General features: G+C 43.5%; 1 long non-coding RNA gene across 2 annotated transcripts; it reads right to left on the bottom strand.

The window, feature by feature from the left end:
* Nucleotides 1-206: 206 nt before the first annotated feature.
* LOC147020038 (uncharacterized) lies at nt 207-24,915 on the bottom strand. 2 transcript variants are annotated; one of them, XR_015061611.1, is made up of 4 exons: nt 24,661-24,915; nt 13,209-13,339; nt 2,587-8,342; nt 207-2,555 (listed from the first exon to the last, which is right to left on the bottom strand). It is a non-coding gene; the product is annotated as an uncharacterized LOC147020038 (long non-coding RNA). The 2 variants fall into 2 exon arrangements; XR_015061612.1 differs by having other exon boundaries at nt 207-2,618; nt 2,714-8,342.
* Between the last annotated feature and the right edge of the window lie 349 nt (nt 24,916-25,264).

Genomic DNA, 25,264 nt, shown 5'->3' with positions numbered 1-25,264 from the left:
GGCTAATCTGACTCATACCTTGCGGAAAGAAATTACAGTTTTGCACAAGGTGTGACTTGTGTGCTTCCAGTTTATGAACAAGGCCACAAGTTCCCAATTACTCGTTACAAAATAGGTGTGTATTTAATAGGAGTTCAAAATGTGTTTAACATCGAGATGTACGGCATATTTAATCAGCGACACAGAGACACAACATTGACAACACATCTGGAAAAAAATATTCAGCTCTTTATTGGATGGTGACAAGACAATGGAAGCTTCGTGTATTTGAACCTGCTCTTTTGCCCGGCACAGTAAAGGACAATGAGCAATACAGAGAGGAGCCAGTTACTGCTCTTTTCAACCACTTCCATGCCTTAAATGGATGCCAAGTCTGCAAATCTAACCGGTGTGCTTCATGAATGCGAAGACTTGAAAACCCTAATAATTAATCAACAAAAGTGTCCTCCAGAAGTGCTGAATTCAGATTTCTGGTCAGAGATTATCAAATACAGAAGCCATTAATTTCCAAATATCCTTCTGTTGGTACAAAATGGGTTAGTAGTGCCAACAAATTGTGCCGAGGGTGAAAAAAGCTTCTCCATAATGAAGATCGCCAACATTGAGTGGAGAGCCTCAGCTCTCTGATGTTCATCAACTGTCAGCAACCTGTTTCAGCAACAATCCTGACAAGTCCATCAAACTATATGGTGGGTCAGAGATAAATGACGCAGAAAGCCATGCATAAAACCGTATCGTCGAAGGAGTGTGAAATCTTCAGAAAGTCACAGGAAGTCTCACAGTGATTCTGAATAAAACATGGACACCTTTTGAGTCATCTCATTTGATGATGAAGTAACTGGACATTGATATTTGCTAATTAACATTTGAATTTTGTGATTAAAACTAGATACACAACAAAAACTGCACACAGCCAGGTATATGAAACCGTTTATAGTGTATTTGGTGAGTAAAATTTGGTCCATGTTCAATGATTTATGTGTGCCCGTTTTTTTTTAATTTGGGTGTACACTGTGAATGTAACTTTTTCGAATTTACTCGACCCCTGGCACTCGTTTACACCATCATACGAATCCTCATACTTGACCTTAAACCAACACAGGAATCCTGATACTCGGACTTAAACCATCACAGGAATTCTGACACTCGGCAATATACCATCATCGGAATCCTAACACGCGGCTTTACACCATCATAGGAATCCTGATACTCAGACTTAAACCATCACAAAAATCCTGATACTCAGCCTTAAACCATCATAGGAATCCTGACACTCCGCTTTACACCATCATAGGAATCCTGATACTCAGACTTAAACCATCACAAAAATCCTGATACTCAGCCTTAAACCATCATAGGAATCCTGACACTCGGCTTTACACCATCATAGGAATTCTGATACTCGGCCTTAAACCATCAAAGAAATCCTGATACTCGGCTTTACACCATCCTTGGGAACCTGACACTCGGCTTTACACCATCATAGGAATCCTGACACTCAGCTTTACACCATCTTAGGGAACCTGACACTCGGCTTTACACCATCTTAGGGAACCTGACACTCGGCTTTACACCATCTTAGGGAACCTGACACTCCGCTTTACACCATCATAGGAATCCTGACACTCCGCTTTACACCATCATAGGAATCCTGACACTCGGACTTAAACCATCACAGAAATCCTGATACTCAGCCTTAAACCATCATAGGAATCCTGACACTCGGCTTTACACCATCATAGGAATTCTGATACTCGGCCTTAAACCATCAAATAAATCCTGATACTCGGCTTTACACCATCTTAGGAAGCCTGACACTCCGCTTTACACCATCATAGGAATCCTGACACTCCGCTTTACACCATCATAGGAATCCTGACACTCGGACTTAAACCATCACAGAAATCCTGATACTCAGCCTTAAACCATCATAGGAATCCTGACACTCGGCTTTACACCATCATAGGAATTCTGATACTCGGCCTTAAACCATCAAAGAAATCCTGATACTCGGCTTTACACCATCCTTGGGAATCCTGACACGCGGCTTTACACCATCATAGGAATCCTGACACGTGGCTTTACACCATCATAGGAATCCTGATACTCGGCTTTACACCATCCTTGGGAATCCTGACACGCGGCTTTACACCATCATAGGAATCCTGACACGCGGCTTTACACCATCATTGGAATTCTGATACTCGGCCTTAAACCATCAAAGAAATCCTGATACTCGGGTTTACACCATCCTTGGGAACCTGACACTCGGCTTTACACCATCATAGGAATCCTGACACTCAGCTTTACACCATCTTAGGGAACCTGACACTTGGCTTTACGCCATCATAGGAATCCTGACACTCGGCTTTACACCATCTTAGGGAACCTGACACTCGGCTTTACACCATCATAGGAATCCTGACACTCTGCTTTACACCATCATAGGAATCCTGACACTCCGCTTTACACCATCATAGGAATCCTGACACTCCGCTTTACACCATCATAGGAATCCTGACACCTGCTTTACACCATCATAGGAATCCTGACACCTGCTTTACACCATCATAGGAATCCTGACACTCGGCTTTACACCATCTTAGGAATCCTGACACCTGCTTTACACCATCATAGGAATCCTGACACTCGGCTTTACACCATCTTAGGAATCCTGACACTCCGCTTTACACCATCTTAGGAATCCTGACACTCCGCTTTACACCATCTTAGGGAACCTGACACTCGGCTTTATACCATCATAGAGAACCTAACACTCGGCTTTACACCGTCACAGGAATCATATGATTGATGAAGCCTGGTGTTGGCTTAATGATTATGGTGGCTGGCTTATGAACTTAGGGTTTTAATTTTGAGCCCCTTACCATTGAATTAACAAGGTGGGGTTGACTCAGCCTGTTATCCTTTTGAGGTCAGCGAAATGAGTACCAGTGTACTGGTAATAGAGGGCACTGCATCAGCGGCACAGCCGCTCCCCCAGAAAATATTGCAACCAGCAGCCAGAGGCTGCACATGATAGCTGCAGTTAGGGTTCAAATTTCAAAAATTTCACCTTGCCTATACGGTAGGATGGCAGGAAGGAAGCCATCACTCAAAAAAGCCCACCTTGAGTCCCATTTAAGGTGTGCAAAAATCACTCTGGAGATTCTAAAATCTAAAGCTATGTGGCAAAAAGTTTTCTGGTCTGACGTAACCATGATGGAACTTTTTGGCGGAAATGCAAAATGTTACATTTTGCACAAACCCAACACAGCACATTACCCAAACAACACCATTCCTACTGTGAAGCATGGTGGTGGTAGCATCACGTTATGGGGATGTTTCTCATCAGCAGGGACCGGGGCACTTCCCAGGATAGAAGGGAAAATGGATGGAGAAAAATGCTAGAGGAAAACCTGCCCTCTGCACGAAAGCTGAAATTGGGATGTAAGTTGACCTTTCAGCATGACAACGACCTGAAGCACACAGCCAAAGCTACACTGGAGTGGCTCAGGAACAAAAATATAAATGTCCTTGAGTGGTCCAGTTAGAGGCCAAAACTAAATCCAATCGAAAATCTGTGGCACCACTTGAAGATTGCTGTCCATGAATGTTCCCCACACAATTTGGCTGAGCTTGAACAGTTTTGTACAGAATAATGGGAAAATATTTCCCAATCAAGGTGGACAGAGTTGGTAGAGACCTATCCCAACAGACTCACAGCTCGAATTGCTGTCAAATGTGCTTCCACCAAGTATTAACTGGGGGGTGGACACTTATCCAACCAAGATATTCCAGTTTTGTATTTTTAATTAATTTTCTAAAATTTGTAGAATTTGTTTTTCATTTGGAAGTTGTGGGTCATGATGTGTAAATAAAGGTGGAGAAAGTCTGATTTAATGCAGTTTAATTCCAGCCTTTAAAGCAACAAAAGATGAAAATTTTGAAAGGGGGTGTATATTTTCTATAGGCACTGGATGTCCAGTAATTGATCATAGGAATCTTTCGTCTGGTACCTTTGCCCGGATCACAGAACAATGAGGAGTCTCACTCGATGTACCACTTGACAGTGGTAAGCAAACACCTTACCCTTTCCTCATACACTTAAAACAGTGGTCCAAATTCCATAAAAACGATGCAAATACACAAATGGTGCTAAAGCCTTAAAACAAACTTCTGACCACCCCAGGTACACATAACAATATTAAACATAATGTGTCATTTACTTATGTACATAAAGGAAAATAGGGATGATGGAGGAGGAGGATCTGGAAGGAATGAAGGGAGATAAGGTGGGTAAAGTTGGAGGTGGATGATGTGGATGATGTTGGAGGAGGGTTTTTGGAGGAGGAGGGGGAGAATGTTGGAAAGTGGAAGATGCTGGAGGAGGGGAGGGAGTTGGAGGATGTGGGGGACGTTGGAGGATGTGGATGATGTTGGAGAAGTGGGGGGTGTGCAGGGGAGGGATGTTGGAGGGTGTGGTTGATGTTGGAGGAGGATTTTGGGAGGAGGGGGGGGGGGAAATGTTGGAAAGTGGAAGATGCTGGAGGAGGGGAGGGAGTTGGAGGATTGGGGGACGTTGGAGGATGTGGTTGATGTTGGAGGAGTGGGGGGGGTGTGCAGGGGAGGGATGTTGGAGGGTGTGCAGGGGAGGGATGTTTGAGGGTGTGCAGGGGAGGGATGTTGGAGGGTGTGCAGGGGAGGGTGTGCAGGGGAGGGATGTTGGAGGGTGTGGTTGATGTTGGAGGAGGGTTTTGGGAGGAGGAGGGGGGGGGAAATGTTGGAAAGTGAAAGATGCTGGAGGAGGGAGGGGGATGATGAGGGTAGGGGAAGAGGGGATGTTGGAAAGTGGAAGATGTTGGAGGAGGGGAGGGAGTTCGAGGAGTGTGTGTGGGGGGGAGGGGGGGATGTTGGACTGGGATTTCAACATTGTTCACCAACATTGGAGGAAGATTAAAACATCATCAACAACATTGTTCAACATGCATCAAATGAATGCTTTGTTTTTTTTGTTTTTCCAAAAAAACGTCACTCCACAGACGACAAAAGGAAAGGATATCGATGCTTTTCTGTTTTTTTTTTTTTCTTTGGCCCAACGACTAAGTTAGTCCTGTTGTCCTGGACGCGCGGCCTGCTCGTAACTCGTGCTGCAGTAACCGCAGCCATGAGTGGGTGTGGAGAACGACACCACCGAGACCGATAATAATGCGAGGATGACGTCAAACTGAAGGCGTTGATCGTTTCCATCGAGCCGCGCTGTGTGGAAGGTTATTCATTTAATACAGTTACATGAAGATGAATTAAAGCGACTGATTATTGGGCCAGCGTACTCCGAGCGCCGTTTCTGGCCTGTTAGCTTTTCCTCATTTTGAAATCCCAAATTCATCGTTGGCCATTTTTTAATAATTACGCCGCTGTCGTGTCAGAGCCGAAAATTAATTAAAGCCGTTCTATTTAAACAGCTCGTTCCGTCACAACCGTTAAATCTGCGTAAACGATTCATCGCCGTAATATATACCCTCAGGGCAGCTCTCAAGGTTAACAAAGCCTTGCAAGCACCTCACTGCTACCCTTGGGGTGCTTGTACTATAAATAAGTTAACTTTGGACTGGCTCGGGTTTAAATTTTAAAATGCGAGTCATAATCGGGGTCAGGAACGACATTTGACGACGATCGTTTTTTTTTCCATAAGATTGTGTATAAATGGTATATGACGTAATACATGATCTGTTAGGGTGAACAATAAGTATCGATCGACTGCACAAATTATCGACTTTCAGATGAATCGATCAACAATACGGGGAGGATATCCGTCGCCAAGGAATTCGAGAGTGCCAAGAATAGCTCGTCCAAGGTTGTTTTGGATGTGCCGCACGGATACAGCACGAATGCGCACAGTACGGCGGTGCAGTTGCAAAAACAACGACGTGCCAGGCCACCGAACGAACGTACATCGGGTATTGAGATCGATTACCCGACACCTCGACTCTTGAGACGGAAGGTCAACACAAAACACGTGGTTACAAAGGGAACCACGAAAAGGAGCAGGTGGGACAAAAGAAGCACCTCAGGACCAGCCTGTCGGAGTACCTGCGTGAGCAAAGACGATGAGCCCTTCAACCCCCCTCGGTCAAGGCCAGGTCCTGACACCAATCGAGCCACCTCAGCATCTCTCCATTATCCCAGTTACTGTACTCCTGGCACATCTCGCTGTTGCGAACGGTAGCGTAGCACTCGTTAGATCAATTAAAGGTAGGATTTATCTTGAAAGGGCACGTCCATTTTGTGTCCTTATGGGCTATTTGTAAGTGCTGTTTTGGGCCTTTTTTATTATTATTAAAATCAATGTTTGAATCTTTTGCTTGGAGACCCCTCTTTTACCCCCATGGAAATCGTTTGGGCAAAGGCACTTCGAAGTGCTTTAAAATCCCCAGCGCATGGTAAAGATCCTCCTAAACACCACTTGGGCCTCGGCCCTTAGGTGGTGTTTGAGACGCTTCACACAACGTGCACATGACAATGCTATTGGTTTATCCTTTAAAGCCAAAGATAGCCATTCACACAGGACATTAGAATTTGGGTGCACGGATTTGTTTCCAATGGAGGAGCTGCCCCAACTGCACCGCAACCATTCGCTCAGCTAATAAGCAGTGTAACTCGGTGTCAAGAGCTACCCAAGAAGACCAAACTACGTGCTACCCGCAGTTCAGGCAGGTATTTGTAATTTGTTCATGCTCCTAACGATAACTCACCACTTTATGAAGGACACCATGGAATATTTAATGTCCAACAGCTAATGCTAGCTGATGGGACATCCAGCTTAACATCTATTTGAAGGACATTCCTTGTGATGGAAAACCCTGCCTGCAAATCACCAATCTAACAATTTATAGTCAGGTCGGGAATCAAACTCACATGAGACCACTCAAAACTAGGAGTAAATGTGCTATCTCCGCACGACCCTGCCATAACATGTAGTCACGCTATCGACGATGCACTTTTCGTATTCCGTTGATAGGCCGCATCTGGATCCGGATCTGAACCAAAGTCTACTTGACTTGATCTTGTAACCTAACCAACTCATCCACCTAGTTTTGTCATAACTTGTCAACAACTTTTTCAAATATCATGCTGTATATCGATTTTGGCCCCATCTCAATGGGTGACGAATCACTTAAAAATTTCCCCCCCAAAAAATAACTCATATCTGGATCTTCACGAAAATCTCATCGTTTCGTCCATCTCACACACCCAACCCGTCCAAGTTTCGTTTGAATCCGTTGATAGCTTTTTGAGATTTTGTGCTATATATAGTATTTAGCCCTATCACTCAATGGTGAAGAATTGCTTAAAAAAAAATTCTCGAAATCCGATCCGGATCTTCACTAAAATCGAATCAATTGATCCATCTCACACACTCAACCTGTCCACCAAATTTCGTCCGAAACCTTGCACAACTTTTTGAGATATCCTGTTCTCAGACATACAGGAGTGAAAGCATAACCCCGTCCCACTTTGGTGGCAGAGGTAACAAGGAAGTAATGCTCATGTACGACCTAATGATCTCACACAGCGGGAACATAGAAAACAAAGTTTTATGACAAGATATAGTACTGAGGTACAAAAAAAAAGAAAAGACGACATTGCTAATTGAGGGGGCAGTCAGGATGGCGGAGAAGTATGTGCACTCAACTCTAAGCCATCCAGCTTGTGTTTGAATCCCAACCCTGCTATAAACTGGCATCCAGTGTTTCACAGGCAAAGTGATTCATCAATGTGTGTGCCGTCCCTCAGATGGACGCTAAATAGATGTCCCATCTGCTCGCATTAGTTGGTGTACGTGAAAGATCCCGTGGTGTCCTTCGCGAAGACGAGGCAAGCTATCGCCGCACCATGGCTAAATTACAAATTCCTGCCCTAACCAGCAGAGAAACACCGCATCAGTGGCACAGCCGGACCCTCAGCCAATGTTGCTATCCCACAGCCTTGTGCTGCATACAAAAGAAGCTAATTGAGGTTTCAGTACCCAGAGATTTTGGCCAAAACAATGCAGAAATCAAGAAAATGACCAAAATGAAGTCAGAGAAACCTTTAAACTGAAGAGCGCCAAAATTCTACCAGTGATAGTGGAGCAATGGGAATGATAAAGAACAACATTACGGAGATCTTAAAAAACATTCTTGGGAATATAAATACAAACTACTGTTGGAACCCGACGATCCTCGGAACAAAACTCTAAGAACGAGGAAACTTCACAGCTTGGTCCATGAATCGAGGTCCATTTCAGAGACAGATATGGATACTTCGAGCACTGGGAGGACTCTGTTCCCCTTTCTGGAACCCTAATATGGAGATAAACGATGACAAAAAAGCACACACACACACAATTATTTTGATATCAAATGTCTTTTACCGTCTTCAAGCAATGACAGAGTTTGTTTTATTCAAGTGGAGATGGGAAGAGGGAGTGCTATTGCAATCGGTACACCTTATCGACAGTGCACACGATGTAAAATGTAACTTAAATTGCTAATGTAATGCACGTTGCTTTTAAGGCATTGTACATATAGTTATCTTGACCATTTGAAATGTTTGCAATCTTGTAATTACCATTCATTTGACATGGTTAATTGCATGTTTCAGTTGCTGGTGAGGATTGGACCACTTGGCTCCTCCTGCATGTGAAATTATCTTTGCTTTCACTGAATGTTTTTATACGGACGTTTTGAAACTCTCTTTTGTAGTTGAACATTTGAATTCTGCACAGTTATAATAATTTCACAAACCCATTTTTTGTCCGACTTCTTCATGAGCAATGATTATTACCTCCATCACCAAAGGTGCATGTGGGCTATGTTTTCACCCCTGTTTGTCTGTCTGTCTCTATGAACACAATATTTCAAAAGGTTGTGGATGGATTATGACAAAATTTGGTGGAAGAGTTGGGTAGGTGACAAGAACAAGCCGATTAGATTTTGGTTAAGGTCCGGATCCTGATCCGGCCTTTCAGTGGGATACAAAAACGTAAACTGTTCAGCGTGGCGGAGGTATGAACTCCACTGAGTGCCGTTCTAGTATCACCTGTACCATAGGTTTAAAAATATACTCGCATATAAGACCCGTCGCTTTGCTGACGGGAATACCAATATTTGTTGTGATGGCTAATCTATGGGGCAAGAACAAAAAACGATTCCTGGGAGATCCTGCCCTCCGTTTGGAGATAACAAGTATTGCAAGTTGGCGTTCGCAGTTTCACCACGTGTGCTCCTATAACCATGCACATGTCCTTTTATTTTATTTTTTCATTACAAACCTTCTCGGGAGTTCCCTGAATCCACCGTCGTAGGTTTCATTGAAATCTGTTAACCCGTTCTCAAGTTATAGCACAACAGACAGACAAACACGGCTCCTTTTATAGTATAGATGTAAAATGTTTCAAGAAAAAGTAGTGAATATAGCAAGCGTTTTCTGAATCGAATCAAGATGACAAACGGGATTGAATGAGACTCACCATTATCATAAATGAAGAAGAAGATGGACCAACAACAAGAGAAACGGGATTTAACAAGTGAAGAAGAAAATGAAGGGGGAAGAGTTCTTGTTTAAATGTAAAATGTTCAAAGAAAAAAGTATTGAATATCACAAGTGTTTACTGAATCTAATCGATGCGGTAAATACACATTCGTTGGGCATCAGGTATGAAGCTCATCAAAATTGTGTGTTTGGTTCAAGCGATTATGACTGAAATGTTGACGGACTCACTCACTCACTGACTTAGCTCCGGACTTAGTCAGACTTAGCTCCGACTGACTTAACCCGTTCTCAAGCTATAACACGACAGACAGCTAGACAGACACGGCTCCTTTTATAATACAGTGTAGATTTTTACCCCGCACACACAAAGTAAAAAGCAGGTTCACTTCTGTTTGTCTGTCTGTCTGCAAACGTTAGTTTATGATTGAGGAACAACTTGATTTCAATTGAATGTTATATTTTGAACAAGAATTGGAAAACAAACCGTTAGTTTAACAGTGCTTTGTTTCTGAATTTGTCCCAATCGCACATGTGCAGAGAGTAGTGAGATCATTTATTTACTCTGTCTGCCTGCCTGACAGTCAAACAAAATTGAAAATCATTTCAAACAAGAAACTTACTGTTTTAAAGGATGTAATAAAGGACACAAACAACAGGCACAAATAATTAATGTAACGTCTTGAACAAGGTGGTGTAATAGCCACTGTGTCAAGTGTCAAAAAAATTCTGGAATTAATTTTTTTACATGACCTTTAAAATAGTTATTTGATTCCAATTGAATGATGTACCTGAACACTGTGTGGGGTAAGATGTTTTGCGAACTCGTTTCATTTAGAAATGTCCATGCAAGAGGTAACTTTAAAAATGAAAAATGGAACTGCATGTCGCTTCTTAAATAGTTGTGTGAAATTGATTTTTTTTTCCCCCCAATAAGTCATCAAGTTATCTAAAAATACATTGCTGCTCTTTCTCACACACTTTATTTGTTCTGGATCTCATGATACTCATGGTACACATGCATGCATGCTTTCAAACTTAATCCTAACTTCGTTTCGGGACAGTAAGGTGGCCTCGAGGGATGCCCACCCGCCTCTAAGCTGTCAAGCCTGAGTTCAAATCCCAACCCAGTTATAAACTGACATACCTGTGGTTCACAGGCAGGGAGATTCATCAACGTGTGTGTCATCCCTCGGATGGACGTTGAACTGGACGTCATGTCTGCTGGCATTAGTCGGTGGACGTTAAAGATCCCATGATGTCCTGAATGAAAAGTAGGTGAGCTATCACCGGCACCGTGGCCAAATTCAAAATACCTGCCCTGACGACTTCCTGAGTTGGAGTGGCCACCTGACCAAGATTGTAGCCTTGTAACTGCTTAGGCAGCACCAACGCTCTGCATAGGGCATGGTACCTCATGATAATAATGATGATCCTAGTTTTCTTCTCTTCTCACTCCAACATTAGCTTTCTCTCTTTTTAAGGTTGCATCCTCCCCACATCTCTTACTCTTTCAATCAAAATTCATAAAATTAATCCCCCCCTCCCAGCCCCCAAACATGTTTCTTTCATTATCATAAATGTACCATACTCTTCACAGAACATCGGTCCTTCCGAAGCAGTCTCTTAGCAAGGGTTATGCTGGGTGGTTTGCCTTCCCAGTAGCAAATTGCCTTCCCAGTAGTCAGTCGGGAATTTGTAATTTGTTCTAGGCTGCTGGCACGAACTACTGCAGAGGAGACAGTCATGGATGTTTAACATCCACTGACAACCAGTGCTGGCAGATGGGTCCTCCGGCTTAACGTCCTTCTGAGAGAGAGCAAACACATCGATGCAACGCTCCGCAGGACAAACACCAGGGTGACAGTTATTAGCTGGGTCGAGGTTCAAACCCAGGCTAGACAGCTCAAAGAGAAATGTACATACTTATACGCTATATCCTGCCAGCCCTCAACCTCCTTGCCATCTCCAAAATAAAGATGGACCTTTACCCTGTCCTCTCCACTACACGAGACATCTGAAAAACACAACTGCATTGTTTTTCCTTCAAACAAAATAAATGGTTAAAGAAAATAAACGTCGACACGAAGGATTTGCTAACATCGCGCAACGGCAGGTTTTGGTTAAAATGTTGGCTCTGATTGACATTTAATTTGTTGCACTGAATAGCTCATTGTTCTAAAGGACATGCTATCACCCGTAGAAAACTAACGTCTCCCAAGAGCGTGCAATAGGTTCAGCCACAGGGTGAAATCTTTGCAAGAAACTAGAAAAGAATAATAATAAAAAAATTTTAACCGAAGAAGATGAAATAAAATGAATGCTGTATATATATGAACAAAAATAATACAGGGCAAACAAAAAATCTGCCAAAGGAGAAAAACACGGAGGGAAGAAAGGCATGGGCCTCGCCCAAAGGCTCAGCTCCAAGGGCACTGGGACATTTGGCTGAGTCCCAGCCATGTGGGTGGGAGCAAGAAGACACAAAGCCTGAGAGCCGCTTTTATCACGCTGAAATAAAACAGAACACCGAGTGGCATCGCACACGGGTCATTCCACGGGGCTCCCTGTGAAACTCACGGCCAGGCACAATGTATACGCTCACCGAGGGGAGCCATGGCACTCTGGTATTTGGAAGCGGAAATGCGGCATCGCTGAAAAACAGCAAATAAGGAAATTCTACAGTATAGCGTTTCCTGACTCGGTTACATGCGGTGAGGGGGAAACAACAAAGGGATGACGTCTGCAAGGCAACATCCATGATGCCCGCGCAAATTCTGAGGGGAAGAAGGCATCGCACAGTGAAGAGAAACCAACCAACACAACGTGACATGCTGCAATAAGATTATAATACGATTGTAATATGAACTGCAAAAAAACAGAAAACTCAAAATGAGAATGGCCACTCGTGATCGACATTTAAATTACAACAACTGTGATACTCAAAATGTATGCTGTTTGTACTGAAGGTTTTCCATCAGATCTGCAATGCATTTTATCGAATGTAAATAAATATGTATAAAAAAAATAAAATAAAATGAATAGAATCACAGAATTTAATGAACAAACCCAATGTCCACTCCCCTTCCTTTTCTCATTTCGATCCCTGTAAAGTCAAAAGGAAGACAGCAGACTAATGTCTGCCTGCTTTACTGTGTAATGACTGTGGTGAGGTATGTTTGTGGTTCGGTCTTGTCTGGATTGTTTCAATACAAATGCTCGGTAAGCCAGAAACCTTAATTTTGTCTGATTTTGACTTTTGAAGCCCGATATAATTTAAAGACTAGCACCAAACTAATGTCTGTCTACTTAACTCAGTGGAGGCTGTGCTAATGCATTATTTGAAAGCACCTTTGAACACAAAGCAATCTCGATCGACTTGAATACAAGGGACTGGATAAATGTGTGATGTTTAGCGGTTAACCTTTGACCCCTCAAAATGTGTACAATGGCTGAATATCTTGTAATTAGGTCTGAGGGTGTTTTGGACCAAAGTACTTCCATGCATACTTTGAAGAGGATTGGTTCAGAAATGAAAGAAATATGTGATTGCAATTGTTCAAAATAAAAACAAACAAAAAAAAACACACACACACAATTATTGGCTATTCCTGAAATATAATATAATTTGAAGGATTGCTGTAAATTATGTTAACCTCAAAACGTAGTTCCCTTACCTAAAGGAAGAACCTCAACCTGAAAGCAATTGAATGGTTTCCCGACCACACGGATCATCAGCTGGGCAACGGTCTTCCTCGAGGTTTCAATCCTTTCAGCCCAGAACCTCTCCAAACGGCAGGTCAACAACCTTGGTCAAGGATCCACATCAGTTGATCCACAACCTCAGTTGCGTCCATGCAGTCAGTCAACCCATCAATGCAACATCAATCAGACTTTACTCGCTGGAGGATTTCATGCATTATCACATAGTTAAAACTCCCATCAAACATTATATGATATGATAATACATTAAATCCTGCACATCTTACCTTAAAAATAAAATGTCCATCAAACACGACCACACACACACACACACACACACACACACACACACACACACACACACACACACACACACACACACACACACACACACACACACACACACACACACACACACACACACACACACACACACTTCCCTGTAAGCAGATATAAAATCACACAAGGGAATTACTGCAAACAAATTAATAAACCAACTGGTATTCAACTAAAATATTTATCTATAATCTTATAATCTATACTCATAAAAGGCAATGTGTGTGTGTGTGTGTGTGTGTGTGTGTGTGTGTGTGTGTGTGTGTGTGTGTGTGTGTGTGTGTGTGTGTGTGTGTGTGTGTGTGTGTGTGTGTGTGTGTGTGTCCCCTAACTACAAAACCATAAAACCTAACAGCCTGAAACTTTGCATGCATACTAAGAAAACTCCAAGGAAGTACAAGAGTGAAAATTGGGTGTTTGAGTTAATTAAAACACCCCTTTTGAAGATAATTAATGGCCTTATTTAATTACATCCTTCATCAGGCGCATCCTCGGCCACCTCGCTCTTTGGGGACCTAAGGCGTCTCCTGGGTAACCTCGCTGGGTTCTGAAGCCGCCATGTTTTTTGGCCTGCTCAACCATGCCTTGACTTGGAAGAGGCCGCAACGATTTCTTAACGATAAAGTTATTTTGCACTTTCCTCACTCAGGGTACATCGCTTGTTTAAGTACTTTCGTGTTCAGTGGGTTTTGCCCCTACCTGGACGGATAGCCAAACGATTTTCCCTTGGAGGCTTACAACCGAGATTATTGGAAATTATGGCGAGCCCGGGGCTGTGGCAGCAATGACGGAGCAGACGGAAGCGCAACACATGGGGGTTTAATCTCGAACCCACAACAGATACACGGACACCAGCAAATTCAACAAATAATGATTTCATGAACAACAAAAATAAACCAATGTCACCCGCAGGGTGACCCGTATCTTGCCAAAAGGTGACCACGTGTGACTTCTTTAAGGTCACACTGAGGTGAACAGAGCTGCTATCCACCAGGAGCAACTCCTTGAGGAATATCTGCCTACGAGAGATTCCGATGAGAATCGTTCTACAGAGTAACCATGAAAAATATGCGTTTGCCTCATAACGTCACCAAATGACGTCATAATGTCTCAAGCTTGACATATCTAGAAAGCACTCATCGAGGTGTTCAATTTGAGGTACTACACGATATTGTTCCTAAAACTTGAAAATTTGACCTTGGGGTCAAATATGATTGACCTTAGGCGCTAACCATGAAGGTCAAGGCCAATCGCCACCAAAAATTAATCAGCTGAGCGCCAGACCATGAACTATATTCCCATGAAGTTTGAAGACGATCCGATCAAAATTACTCAAAAAATAAGGGTTTCGTCGACTGCCCTGATTTGTGACAAGGTGACCTTGACCTTCAAAATTTTATGCGCTGAGAGGGACCTCTATAGGCCTCTGATATGCGAAGTTACAAAAATTTCCAATGATAACTGTGCTCTGCAGAATTTTTTATACATGATTACAGACAAACAAACAAAAATAAAAATAAAAAAACATACAAGCTGACTAACATATCTTGCAAAAACTTCGTTTTGGCAAGATAAAAATCAAAGTTATGGAAATAAATCAAGACATGAGGTAACTTAAATCTAAATTCTTATTTGAGGCACCTCCACACTCAGACACAAAAATGGATAAGGGGGAAAGATAAAGCAATGAAAAATCCCTCCTTTATTCTGGCACTTGGCTTCGGGTCCAAAAGTGATCTTTTATGAGCTTTTGGGTCGAGCTGCATCATCCCGAACAGCAGGAAACCATGCCCAAAATGGCGCCAAAAAGCCGCTCTCGTTGCGGGAAGTGTACGGGAGGTAATTCGTGCAGATGGTCCCTTCATCAAGAGAGCCCACAAGCTGTCGTGAAAGTTGCTCTTCACGATTGGGGTGGTCGACGCTGCTCCTCTGCAGAATGCCGGGCTCGCTCGACCAGAATGGCACAACACGGGGCTGTGAGGGATATCTCACACGATACAGCCCAACAGTCGATGACCAGCGTCTTGCTTCATCATGCGGTCAAATTCACAGCACGACACAAGAATTGTGTTGCTGTATTTCGTCCTGTCGAGATGTAACCGGCCAGCGAGACCCCCTTACTCGATCATGTTCACCCACACTGTTTCTTCCCCATTCTCTCGTTCCTAACCTCACTTTTTCTTCCTCTTTGTCTGGATCCCTTCGTCAAGAGTTTCTAACTTCACTCTCCTTCCACCGGCTCTCTTGAACCTTCTAAATGCCTCAACCACATTCCTCACAGCACATCCATCTACCTCATGTTCCACTTCACACTAACTTCTTCCTCCTCCTTTTACTAACGTCACGCCCATTAATCATCCACTCCAGGGGCGTGGTTCTCCAGCCGTCACCGCTGGAAGCGAGGCTTTCTGTCTGCGTGGACGTGCAGCTCGGTTGTTGTTTTAAGGATGCGATTCCTTTTTATCGCTGGTCTTGAAATGCAAAAACATAGGAAAAGGTCACAGGGGGCAACCACATACTGGGAGGACTTATCCTTAAACCCTACCCAATTTAACACAGCACCAGCCCCCCGTGTGGTGACAAGTAACACTTAAGCTCACAGATTCCACACTTAATTTACATCGAGGTGTCTCCTATACATCCACAGACCAAGCAACTCTATGCAATCCTATCTTTCCTCTGAAATTACTCAATCTACCCCACAAACATAACAGTACTATAGTTTTCAAATTAGGAGCTTGGATCGATTTCATGCATTATTTCCCACAATCTACTCTCACGGACTAATTAAAGTATATCTTTGAAATATTATTTCGGTTTTGAAGATCAGATATCGTCCACTCTAAATGAGTGTCGAAATCTGTTGTGAAATCTGAAAGAAATAACTAAGCCGATATACAGTACCTATTTACTTTAAGCAAGCAAGGCTAGGTTCCCTCCTTCTCCATAGATACACAAGAAAATGTGACATTTCCAAAGCATTAAACTTATGCTTTTCTACTGTTTGGCGAATTGCATTGAGTTAACAAAAAATTTAGGAACGCTACAAAATTAACCAGCTTCATTAAGCTATATGATTTAATGCATTCACTGCAAGACCTAATGCCCTGTGCCCCAGAGGGACTGCCTATCCACAGTGTCTGCCAGATCTGTATCTATATTTTCTGAGGTTTCGCAAGGTGCTCTACAGGGAATGAAAGCAAATCTGCCAAAAAACGGACATAAAAAAAAAGTTATAACGTTTGCGCGTACCCCGAACCGATGTACCACGTGACATGCAGAGATGAGCAAGCAAGATGGCGGATTATCTGCAATGTTTATTTCACAGGCGATTGAACTTTGCGATGCCTCCAGGGTTGTTCTGCATTAAGTTGCAACTCTTTTGTGGAAAAGTCATTCATTGAAGAAATTCATTTCATTTCATATCATTTCATGAACTGCTGCATGTGCGGTGAAGACCGGCTTTAAAGTTAAAGGGATCCTAAATGATATGCAGCGACAGCCTGGTCAACTGTTCCTTATCAGCTATTTAATTGGAGTGCTTGCATGAGTGCTTAAGCCACTTGCTGAACGCCTTACAGTCAATAGCGGAACCGCGCTACATCCTTCTGATCGAATCGTTCACTCACTGCAGACGCTTTTGCCCGCCACGTTACCCTGAGCGACCGGTCCGTGCTCCGTCACCCTGAGCGAGCGGTCTGTGCTCCGTCACCCTGAGCGAGCGGTCCGTGCTCGCTAACCCAACCCTCTACAACCCAACCCAACCCTCTACATTCCAACCCAACCTAACCTACAATCCAACCAAACCCAACCTCACCTTCTGCAATCCAACCCAACCCAACCCAACCGAACCTAACCTTCTTCTACCCAACCTTCCACAACATTGTACAGCATGACCATCTCACCTTGCAATAATATGAGTGCCATAGTCAGGGGTTCAAGTTACAATTTGGCCATACTACCAAAGCAGCCAACGACACTCAATGGAAGGAGAGACAGCAGCCTTTAACCCCCTGTAACTTAACTTAACCATCAAAATAAGAATGGAGTACAGACTCTAAGATGCAATGATCCCCCGATGGCCATTTAATACTGGAAAGGGAATTTGATCTCCTCGATGAAGTGTCAACGGTCCACGAAACTCAGCTATATTGCACTTAGTATACATAACTGGGTTGCTATACTTTCGAGCTCGCCGTCACAAGTTAATGAGCAAAAATTATGGGGGTTAAAAAGTGAAGCCGAGGCCACCGAGTATTAGCAATGCAGCCCGAGGCAGATCACCGAACATAATTTGTCCGTTGATATCACGTGCCTACCACAGAACAGACCACCACCACCACCACAACCACCACCACCACCACCACAATCACCACCACCACCACCCATCCACGGGACGGGAATCTACTAGGTTTCATAATGATCGCAAGCTCAAACAAGCTTTACATGATGTGTAGGACAAGGACATTAGGAGACAAAGTCTATCGACGCACGTTTCCATGAATTACAACTTGCAGTCGAAAATGCCAAATGAACATGGTTTTTATGATTTGAACATGAGATCGCAGTATGTATGCAGCGGTGCTCAAACAGAAACAAAATCCAGCTAAAGCCTTCAATCCACCAAAAACCCAGCAGAAGCTTTCAATCCACCAAAAACCAAGCTAAGCCTTCAATCCACCAAAAACCCAGCAAAAACCTTCAATCCACCAAAAACCCAGCTAAAGCCTTCAATCCACCAAAAAACCAGCCAAAGCCTTCAATCCACCAAAAACCCAGCAAAACCTTCAATCCACCAAAAAACCAGCCAAAACCTTCAATCCACCAAAAACCCAGCCAAAGCCTTCAATCCACCAAAAACCCAGCCAAAGCCTTCAATCCACCAAAAACCCAGACAAAGCTTTCAATCCACCAAAAACCCAGCTCAAGCCCTCAATCCACCAAAAACCCAGCCAAAGCCTTCAATCCACCAAACACCCAGCAAAAGCCTTCAATCCACCAAAAACCAAGCGAAGCCTTCAATCCACCAAAAACCTTCAATCCACCAAAAAACCCAGCTAAAGCCTTCAATACACCAAAAACTCAACTCAAGCCTTCAATCCACCAAAAACCCAGCCAAAGCCTTCAATCCACCAAAAACCCAGCAAAAGCCTTCAATCCACCAAAAACTCAGCCAAAGCCTTCAATCCACCAAAAATCCAGACAAAGCTTCCAATCCAAAAACCCAGCTAAAGCCTTCAATCCACCAAAACCCAATTAAAAGCATTCAATCCACCAAAAACCCAGCTAAAGCCTTCAATCCACCAAAAATACAACTCAAGCCTTCAATCCACCAAAAACCCAGCCAAAGTCTTCAATCCACCAAAAACCTAGACAAAGCTTTCCATCCAAAAACCTAGCTGAAGCCTTCAATCTACCGAAAACCCAGCTAAAGCCTTCAATCCACCGAAAACCCAGCTAAAGCCTTCAATCCACCAAAAACCCAGCCAAAGCCTTCAATCCACCAAAAACCTAGACAAAGCTTCCAATCCAAAAACCCAGCCAAAGCCTTCAATCCACCAAAAACGCAGCTAAAGTCTTCAATCCACCAAAAACCCAACGAAAGCCTTCAATCCACCAAAAACCCAACTAAAGCCTTCAATACACCAAAAACCGAACTAAAGCCTTCAATCCACCAAAAAACCAGCGAAAGCCTTCAATCCACCAAAAACCGAGACAAAGCTTTCAATCCAAAATCCCAGCTGAAGCCTTCAATCCACCAAAAACCCAACTAAAGCCTTCAATACACCAAAAACCCAACTAAAGCCTTCAATCCACCAAAAAAACAGCTAAAGCCTTCAATCCACCAAAAAAACCAGCTAAAGCCTTCAATCCACCAAAAACCTAGACAAAGCTTCCAATCCACCAAAAAACCAGCCAAAGCCTTCAATCCACCAAAAACCCAGCTCAAGCCTTCAATCCACCAAAAATACAACTCAAGCCTTCAATCCACCAAAAACCCAGCCAAAGCCTTCAATCCACCAAATACCCAGCCAAAACCTTCAATCCACCAAAAACCCAGCTAAAGCCTTCAATCCACCAAAAATACAACTCAAGCCTTCAATCCACCAAAAACCCAGCCAAAGTCTTCAATCCACCAAAAACCGACAAAGCTTCCAATCCAAAAACCCAGCTAAAGCCTTCAATCCACCAAAAACCCAGATAAAGCCTTCAATCTACCAAAAACCCAGCTAAAGCCTTCAATCCACCAAAAATACAACTCAAGCCTTCAATCCACCAAAAACCCAGCCAAAGTCTTCAATCCACCAAAAACCTAGACAAAGCTTCCAATCCAAAAACCCAGCCAAAGCCTTCAATCCACCAAAAACGCAGCTAAAGTCTTCAATCCACCAAAAACCCAACGAAAGCCTTCAATCCACCAAAAACCCAACGAAAGCCTTCAATCCATCAAAAACCCAACCAAAGCCTTCAATGCACCAAAAACCCAACTAAAGCCTTCAATCCACCAAAAACCCAGCCAAAGCCTTCAATCCACCAAAAATCCAGACAAAGCTTCCAATCCAAAAACCCAACTAAAGCCTTCAATACACCAAAAACCGAACTAAAGCCTTCAATCCACCAAAAAACCAGCGAAAGCCTTCAATCCACCAAAAACCGAGACAAAGCTTTCAATCCAAAATCCCAGCTGAAGCCTTCAATCCACCAAAAACCCAACTAAAGCCTTCAATACACCAAAAACCCAACTAAAGCCTTCAATCCACCAAAAAAAACAGCTAAAGCCTTCAATCCACCAAAAAACCAGCTAAAGCCTTCAATCCACCAAAAACCTAGACAAAGCTTCCAATCCACCAAAAAACCAGCCAAAGCCTTCAATCCACCAAAAACCCAGCTCAAGCCTTCAATCCACCAAAAATACAACTCAAGCCTTCAATCCACCAAAAACCCAGCCAAAGCCTTCAATCCACCAAATACCCAGCCAAAACCTTCAATCCACCAAAAACCCAGCTAAAGCCTTCAATCCACCAAAAATACAACTCAAGCCTTCAATCCACCAAAAACCCAGCCAAAGTCTTCAATCCACCAAAAACCGACAAAGCTTCCAATCCAAAAACCCAGCTAAAGCCTTCAATCCACCAAAAACCCAGATAAAGCCTTCAATCTACCAAAAACCCAGCTAAAGCCTTCAATCCACCAAAAATACAACTCAAGCCTTCAATCCACCAAAAACCCAGCCAAAGTCTTCAATCCACCAAAAACCTAGACAAAGCTTCCAATCCAAAAACCCAGCCAAAGCCTTCAATCCACCAAAAACACAGCTAAAGTCTTCAATCCACCAAAAACCCAACGAAAGCCTTCAATCCACCAAAAACCCAACGAAAGCCTTCAATCCATCAAAAACCCAACCAAAGCCTTCAATGCACCAAAAACCCAACTAAAGCCTTCAATCCACCAAAAATACAACTCAAGCCTTCAATCCACCAAAAACCCAGCCAAAGCCTTCAATCCACCAAATACCCAGCCAAAACCTTCAATCCACCAAAAACCCAGCTAAAGCCTTCAATCCACCAAAAATACAACTCAAGCCTTCAATCCACCAAAAACCCAGCCAAAGTCTTCAATCCACCAAAAACCGACAAAGCTTCCAATCCAAAAACCCAGCTAAAGCCTTCAATCCACCAAAAACCCAGATAAAGCCTTCAATCTACCAAAAACCCAGCTAAAGCCTTCAATCCACCAAAAATACAACTCAAGCCTTCAATCCACCAAAAACCCAGCCAAAGTCTTCAATCCACCAAAAACCTAGACAAAGCTTCCAATCCAAAAACCCAGCCAAAGCCTTCAATCCACCAAAAACACAGCTAAAGTCTTCAATCCACCAAAAACCCAACGAAAGCCTTCAATCCACCAAAAACCCAACGAAAGCCTTCAATCCATCAAAAACCCAACCAAAGCCTTCAATGCACCAAAAACCCAACTAAAGCCTTCAATCCACCAAAAAACCAACTAAAGCCTTCAATCCACCAAAACCCAACTAAAGCCTTCAATACAGCAAAAACCCAACTAAAGGCTTCAATCCACCAAAAAGCCACCGAAAGCCTTCAATCCATCAAAAACCCAACCAAAGCCTTCAATGCACCAAAAACCCAACTAAAGCCTTCAATCCACCAAAAACCCAACTAAAGCCTTCAATCCACCAAAACCCAACTAAAGCCTTCAATACACCAAAAACCCAACTAAAGCCTTCAATCCACCAAAAAAACCAGCTAAAGCCTTCAATCCACCAAAAACCTAGACAAAGCTTCCAATCCAAAAACCCAGCCAAAGCCTTCAATCCACCAAAAACGCAGCTAAAGCCTTCAATCCACCAAAAACCCAACCAAAGCCTTCAATGCACCAAAAACCCAACTAAAGCCTTCAATCCACCAAAAACCCAACTAAAGCCTTCAATCCACCAAAACCCAACTAAAGCCTTCAATACACCAAAAACCCAACTAAAGCCTTCAATCCACCAAAAAAACCAGCTAAAGCCTTCAATCCACCAAAAACCTAGACAAAGCTTTCAATCCAAAATCCCAGCTGAAGCCTTCAATCCACCAAAAACCCAACTAAAGCCTTCAATCCACCAAAAACCCAGCCAAAGCCTTCAATCCACCAAAAACCCAGCCAAAGCCTTCAATCCACCAAAAATCCAGACAAAGCTTCCAATCCAAAAACCCAGCTAAAGCCTTCAATCCACCAAAAACCCAGATAAAGCCTTCAATCCATCAAAAACCCAGCCAAAGCCTTCAATCCACCAAAAAACCCAGCCAAAGCCTTCAATCCACCAAAAAACCCAGCCAAAGCCTTCAATCCACCAAAAACCCAGCCAAAGCCTTCAATCCACCAAAAACCCAGCTCAAGCCTTCAATCCACCAAAAACCCAGCCAAAGCCTTCAATCCACCAAAAAACCCAGCCAAAGCCTTCAATCCACCAAAAACCCAGCCGAAGCCTTCAATCCACCAAAAACCCAGCTCAAGCCTTCAATCCACCAAAAACCCAGTGAAAGCCTTCAATGCACCAAAACCCAATTAAAAGCATTCAATCCACCCAAAACCAAGCTGAGCCTTCAATCCACCAAAAACCCAGCGAAAGTCTTCAATCCACCAAAAACCCAGCTAAAGCCTTCAATCCACCAAAAATACAACTCAAGCCTTCAATCCACCAAAAACCCAGCCAAAGTCTTCAATCCACCAAAAACCCAACTAAAGCCTTCAATCCACCAAACACCCAACTAAAGCCTTCAATCCACCAAAAACCCAGCCAAAGCCTTCAATCCACCAAAAACCCAACTAAAGCCTTCAATCCACCAAACACCCAACTAAAGCCTTCAATCCACCAAAAACCCAGCCAAAGCCTTCAATCCACCAAAAACCCAGCCAAAGCCTTCAATCCACCAAAAACCCAACTAAAGCCTTCAATCCACCAAACACCCAACTAAAGCCTTCAATCCACCAAAAACCCAGCCAAAGCATTCAATCCACCAAAAACCCAGACAAAGCTTTCAATCCAAAAACCCAGCCAAAGCCTTCAATCCACCAAAAACGCAGCTAAAGTCTTCAATCCACCAAAAACCCAACGAAAGCCTTCAATCCACCAAAAACCCAACTAAAGCCTTCAATCCACCAACAACCCAACTAAAGCCTTTAATCCACCAAAAACCCAACTAAAGCCTTCAATCCACCAAAAACCCAACTAAAGCCTTCAATACACCATAACCCAACTAAAGCCTTCAATACACCAAAAACCCAACTAAAGCCTTCAATACACCAAAAAACCAACTAAAGCCTTCAATCCACCAAAAACCCAGACAAAGTGTTCAATCCACCAAAAACCCAGATAAAGCTTCCAATCCAAAAACCCAGCTAAAGCCTTCAATCCACCAAAAACCCAGATAAAGCCTTCAATCCATCAAAAACCCAGCCAAAGCCTTCAATCCACCAAAAAACCCAGCCAAAGCCTTCAATCCACCAAAAAACCCAGCCAAAGCCTTAAATCCACCAAAAACCCAGCCAAAGCCTTCAATCCACCAAAAACCCAGCTCAAGCCTTCAATCCTCCAAAAACCCAGTGAAAGCCTTCAATGCACCAAAACCCAATTAAAAGCATTCAATCCACCCAAAACCAAGCTGAGCCTTCAATCCACCAAAAACCCAGCGAAAGCCTTCAATCCACCAAAAATACAACTCAAGCCTTCAATCCACCAAAAACCCAGCCAAAGTCTTCAATCCACCAAAAACCCAGCCAAAGCCTTCAATCCACCAAAAACCCAGCTCAAGCCTTCAATCCTCCAAAAACCCAGTGAAAGCCTTCAATGCACCAAAACCCAATTAAAAGCATTCAATCCACCCAAAACCAAGCTGAGCCTTCAATCCACCAAAAACCCAGCGAAAGCCTTCAATCCACCAAAAATACAACTCAAGCCTTCAATCCACCAAAAACCCAGCCAAAGTCTTCAATCCACCAAAAACCTAGACAAAGCTTTCAATCCAAAAACCCAGCTGAAGCCTTCAATCCACCGAAAACCCAGCTAAAGCCTTCAATCCACCAAAAACCCAGCCAAAGCCTTCAATCCACCAAAAACGCAGCTAAAGTCTTCAATCCACCAAAAACCCAACGAAAGCCTTCAATCCACCAAAAACCCAACGAAAGCCTTCAATCCATCAAAAACCCAACCAAAGCCTTCAATGCACCAAAAACCCAACTAAAGCCTTCAATCCACCAAAAACCCAGCTGAAGCCTTCAATCCACCGTTATAATGAAAGAAATCGTTCAAAAAGAACATCGAGCCATTTTAAACTTTAACTCTTCATTCCAATCTCACCTTCCCTTCTCATCCTCGGCTCGTAAATCGGTAACATCCTCTCCCTCATATCTGCGCCCCCTTCATTGCCATCGATTGCTGTTTCTCTTCGCTCCCAGACCGCTTCATCAAGCTGCCCTTCTTTGCCAATATGTTCATTCCGCTTTCTCCAGCCATCGATGTATCAGTACAGTGTAGTGTAGTACAGTGCAGTACAGTACAGTACAGTGACAGACATTCAAGCGCTTCACCTTGTCGACACAGCGCCCTCCCCACTCCCTCACGTCAGTGTCATTCATGGCTTGTTTGTAACACACCGAGCACACATCTTCATCTTCATCTTCATCATCATCACCATCACCTCACCTCCCCTCCCACCAGGGTTTCGCAAACGGCACAAAAGGTCCGTGCTCTATAAGCACGTTTGCCGCCCTTCAGACCGGGACAAGTACTCCGTTTGGCGACAACAAGCAAATGGAAGTAAAAATACCTCACGGCCCCTGCGCGCTCACACGGGAAGCCCCGCACAGTGCATCCGCCATTTTGGACGTCCCGCCTACGGGCCGCTTGAGCAGTTTAGGCCTCTCGCTGAAGGCGCGAGTGAACGTAGAGGAACAACCTGTGTTTTCTTTACGTTTTGCTGCAAACGTGACCAGGACTGTACGAGGAGAAAACCGTTGTACTTGCATTTTGCCATGGTCGTGTGTTCGCCCTGAAGCCTTGGTTTGTTTTGTTTTTGCTTGGCTTGCGTGGCGGCCTCCCGTTGGCCCTTCGCCTCTTTTGAGGCAATTTCTGTGAGGTAAGCGGTTTGATATTACAGTTTGATTTTCCTCTCACCGTATGTTCACGTCCACA

Source organism: Eptatretus burgeri, chromosome 9 (genome assembly GCF_056783735.1).
Source record: "Eptatretus burgeri isolate ZD-2024b chromosome 9, Ebu_testis_v1, whole genome shotgun sequence".
Lineage (NCBI taxonomy): Eukaryota > Metazoa > Chordata > Myxini > Myxiniformes > Myxinidae > Eptatretus > Eptatretus burgeri.
The sequence above is the reverse complement of the archived record's forward strand: the minus strand, read 5'-3'. Positions and strand labels throughout refer to the sequence as shown.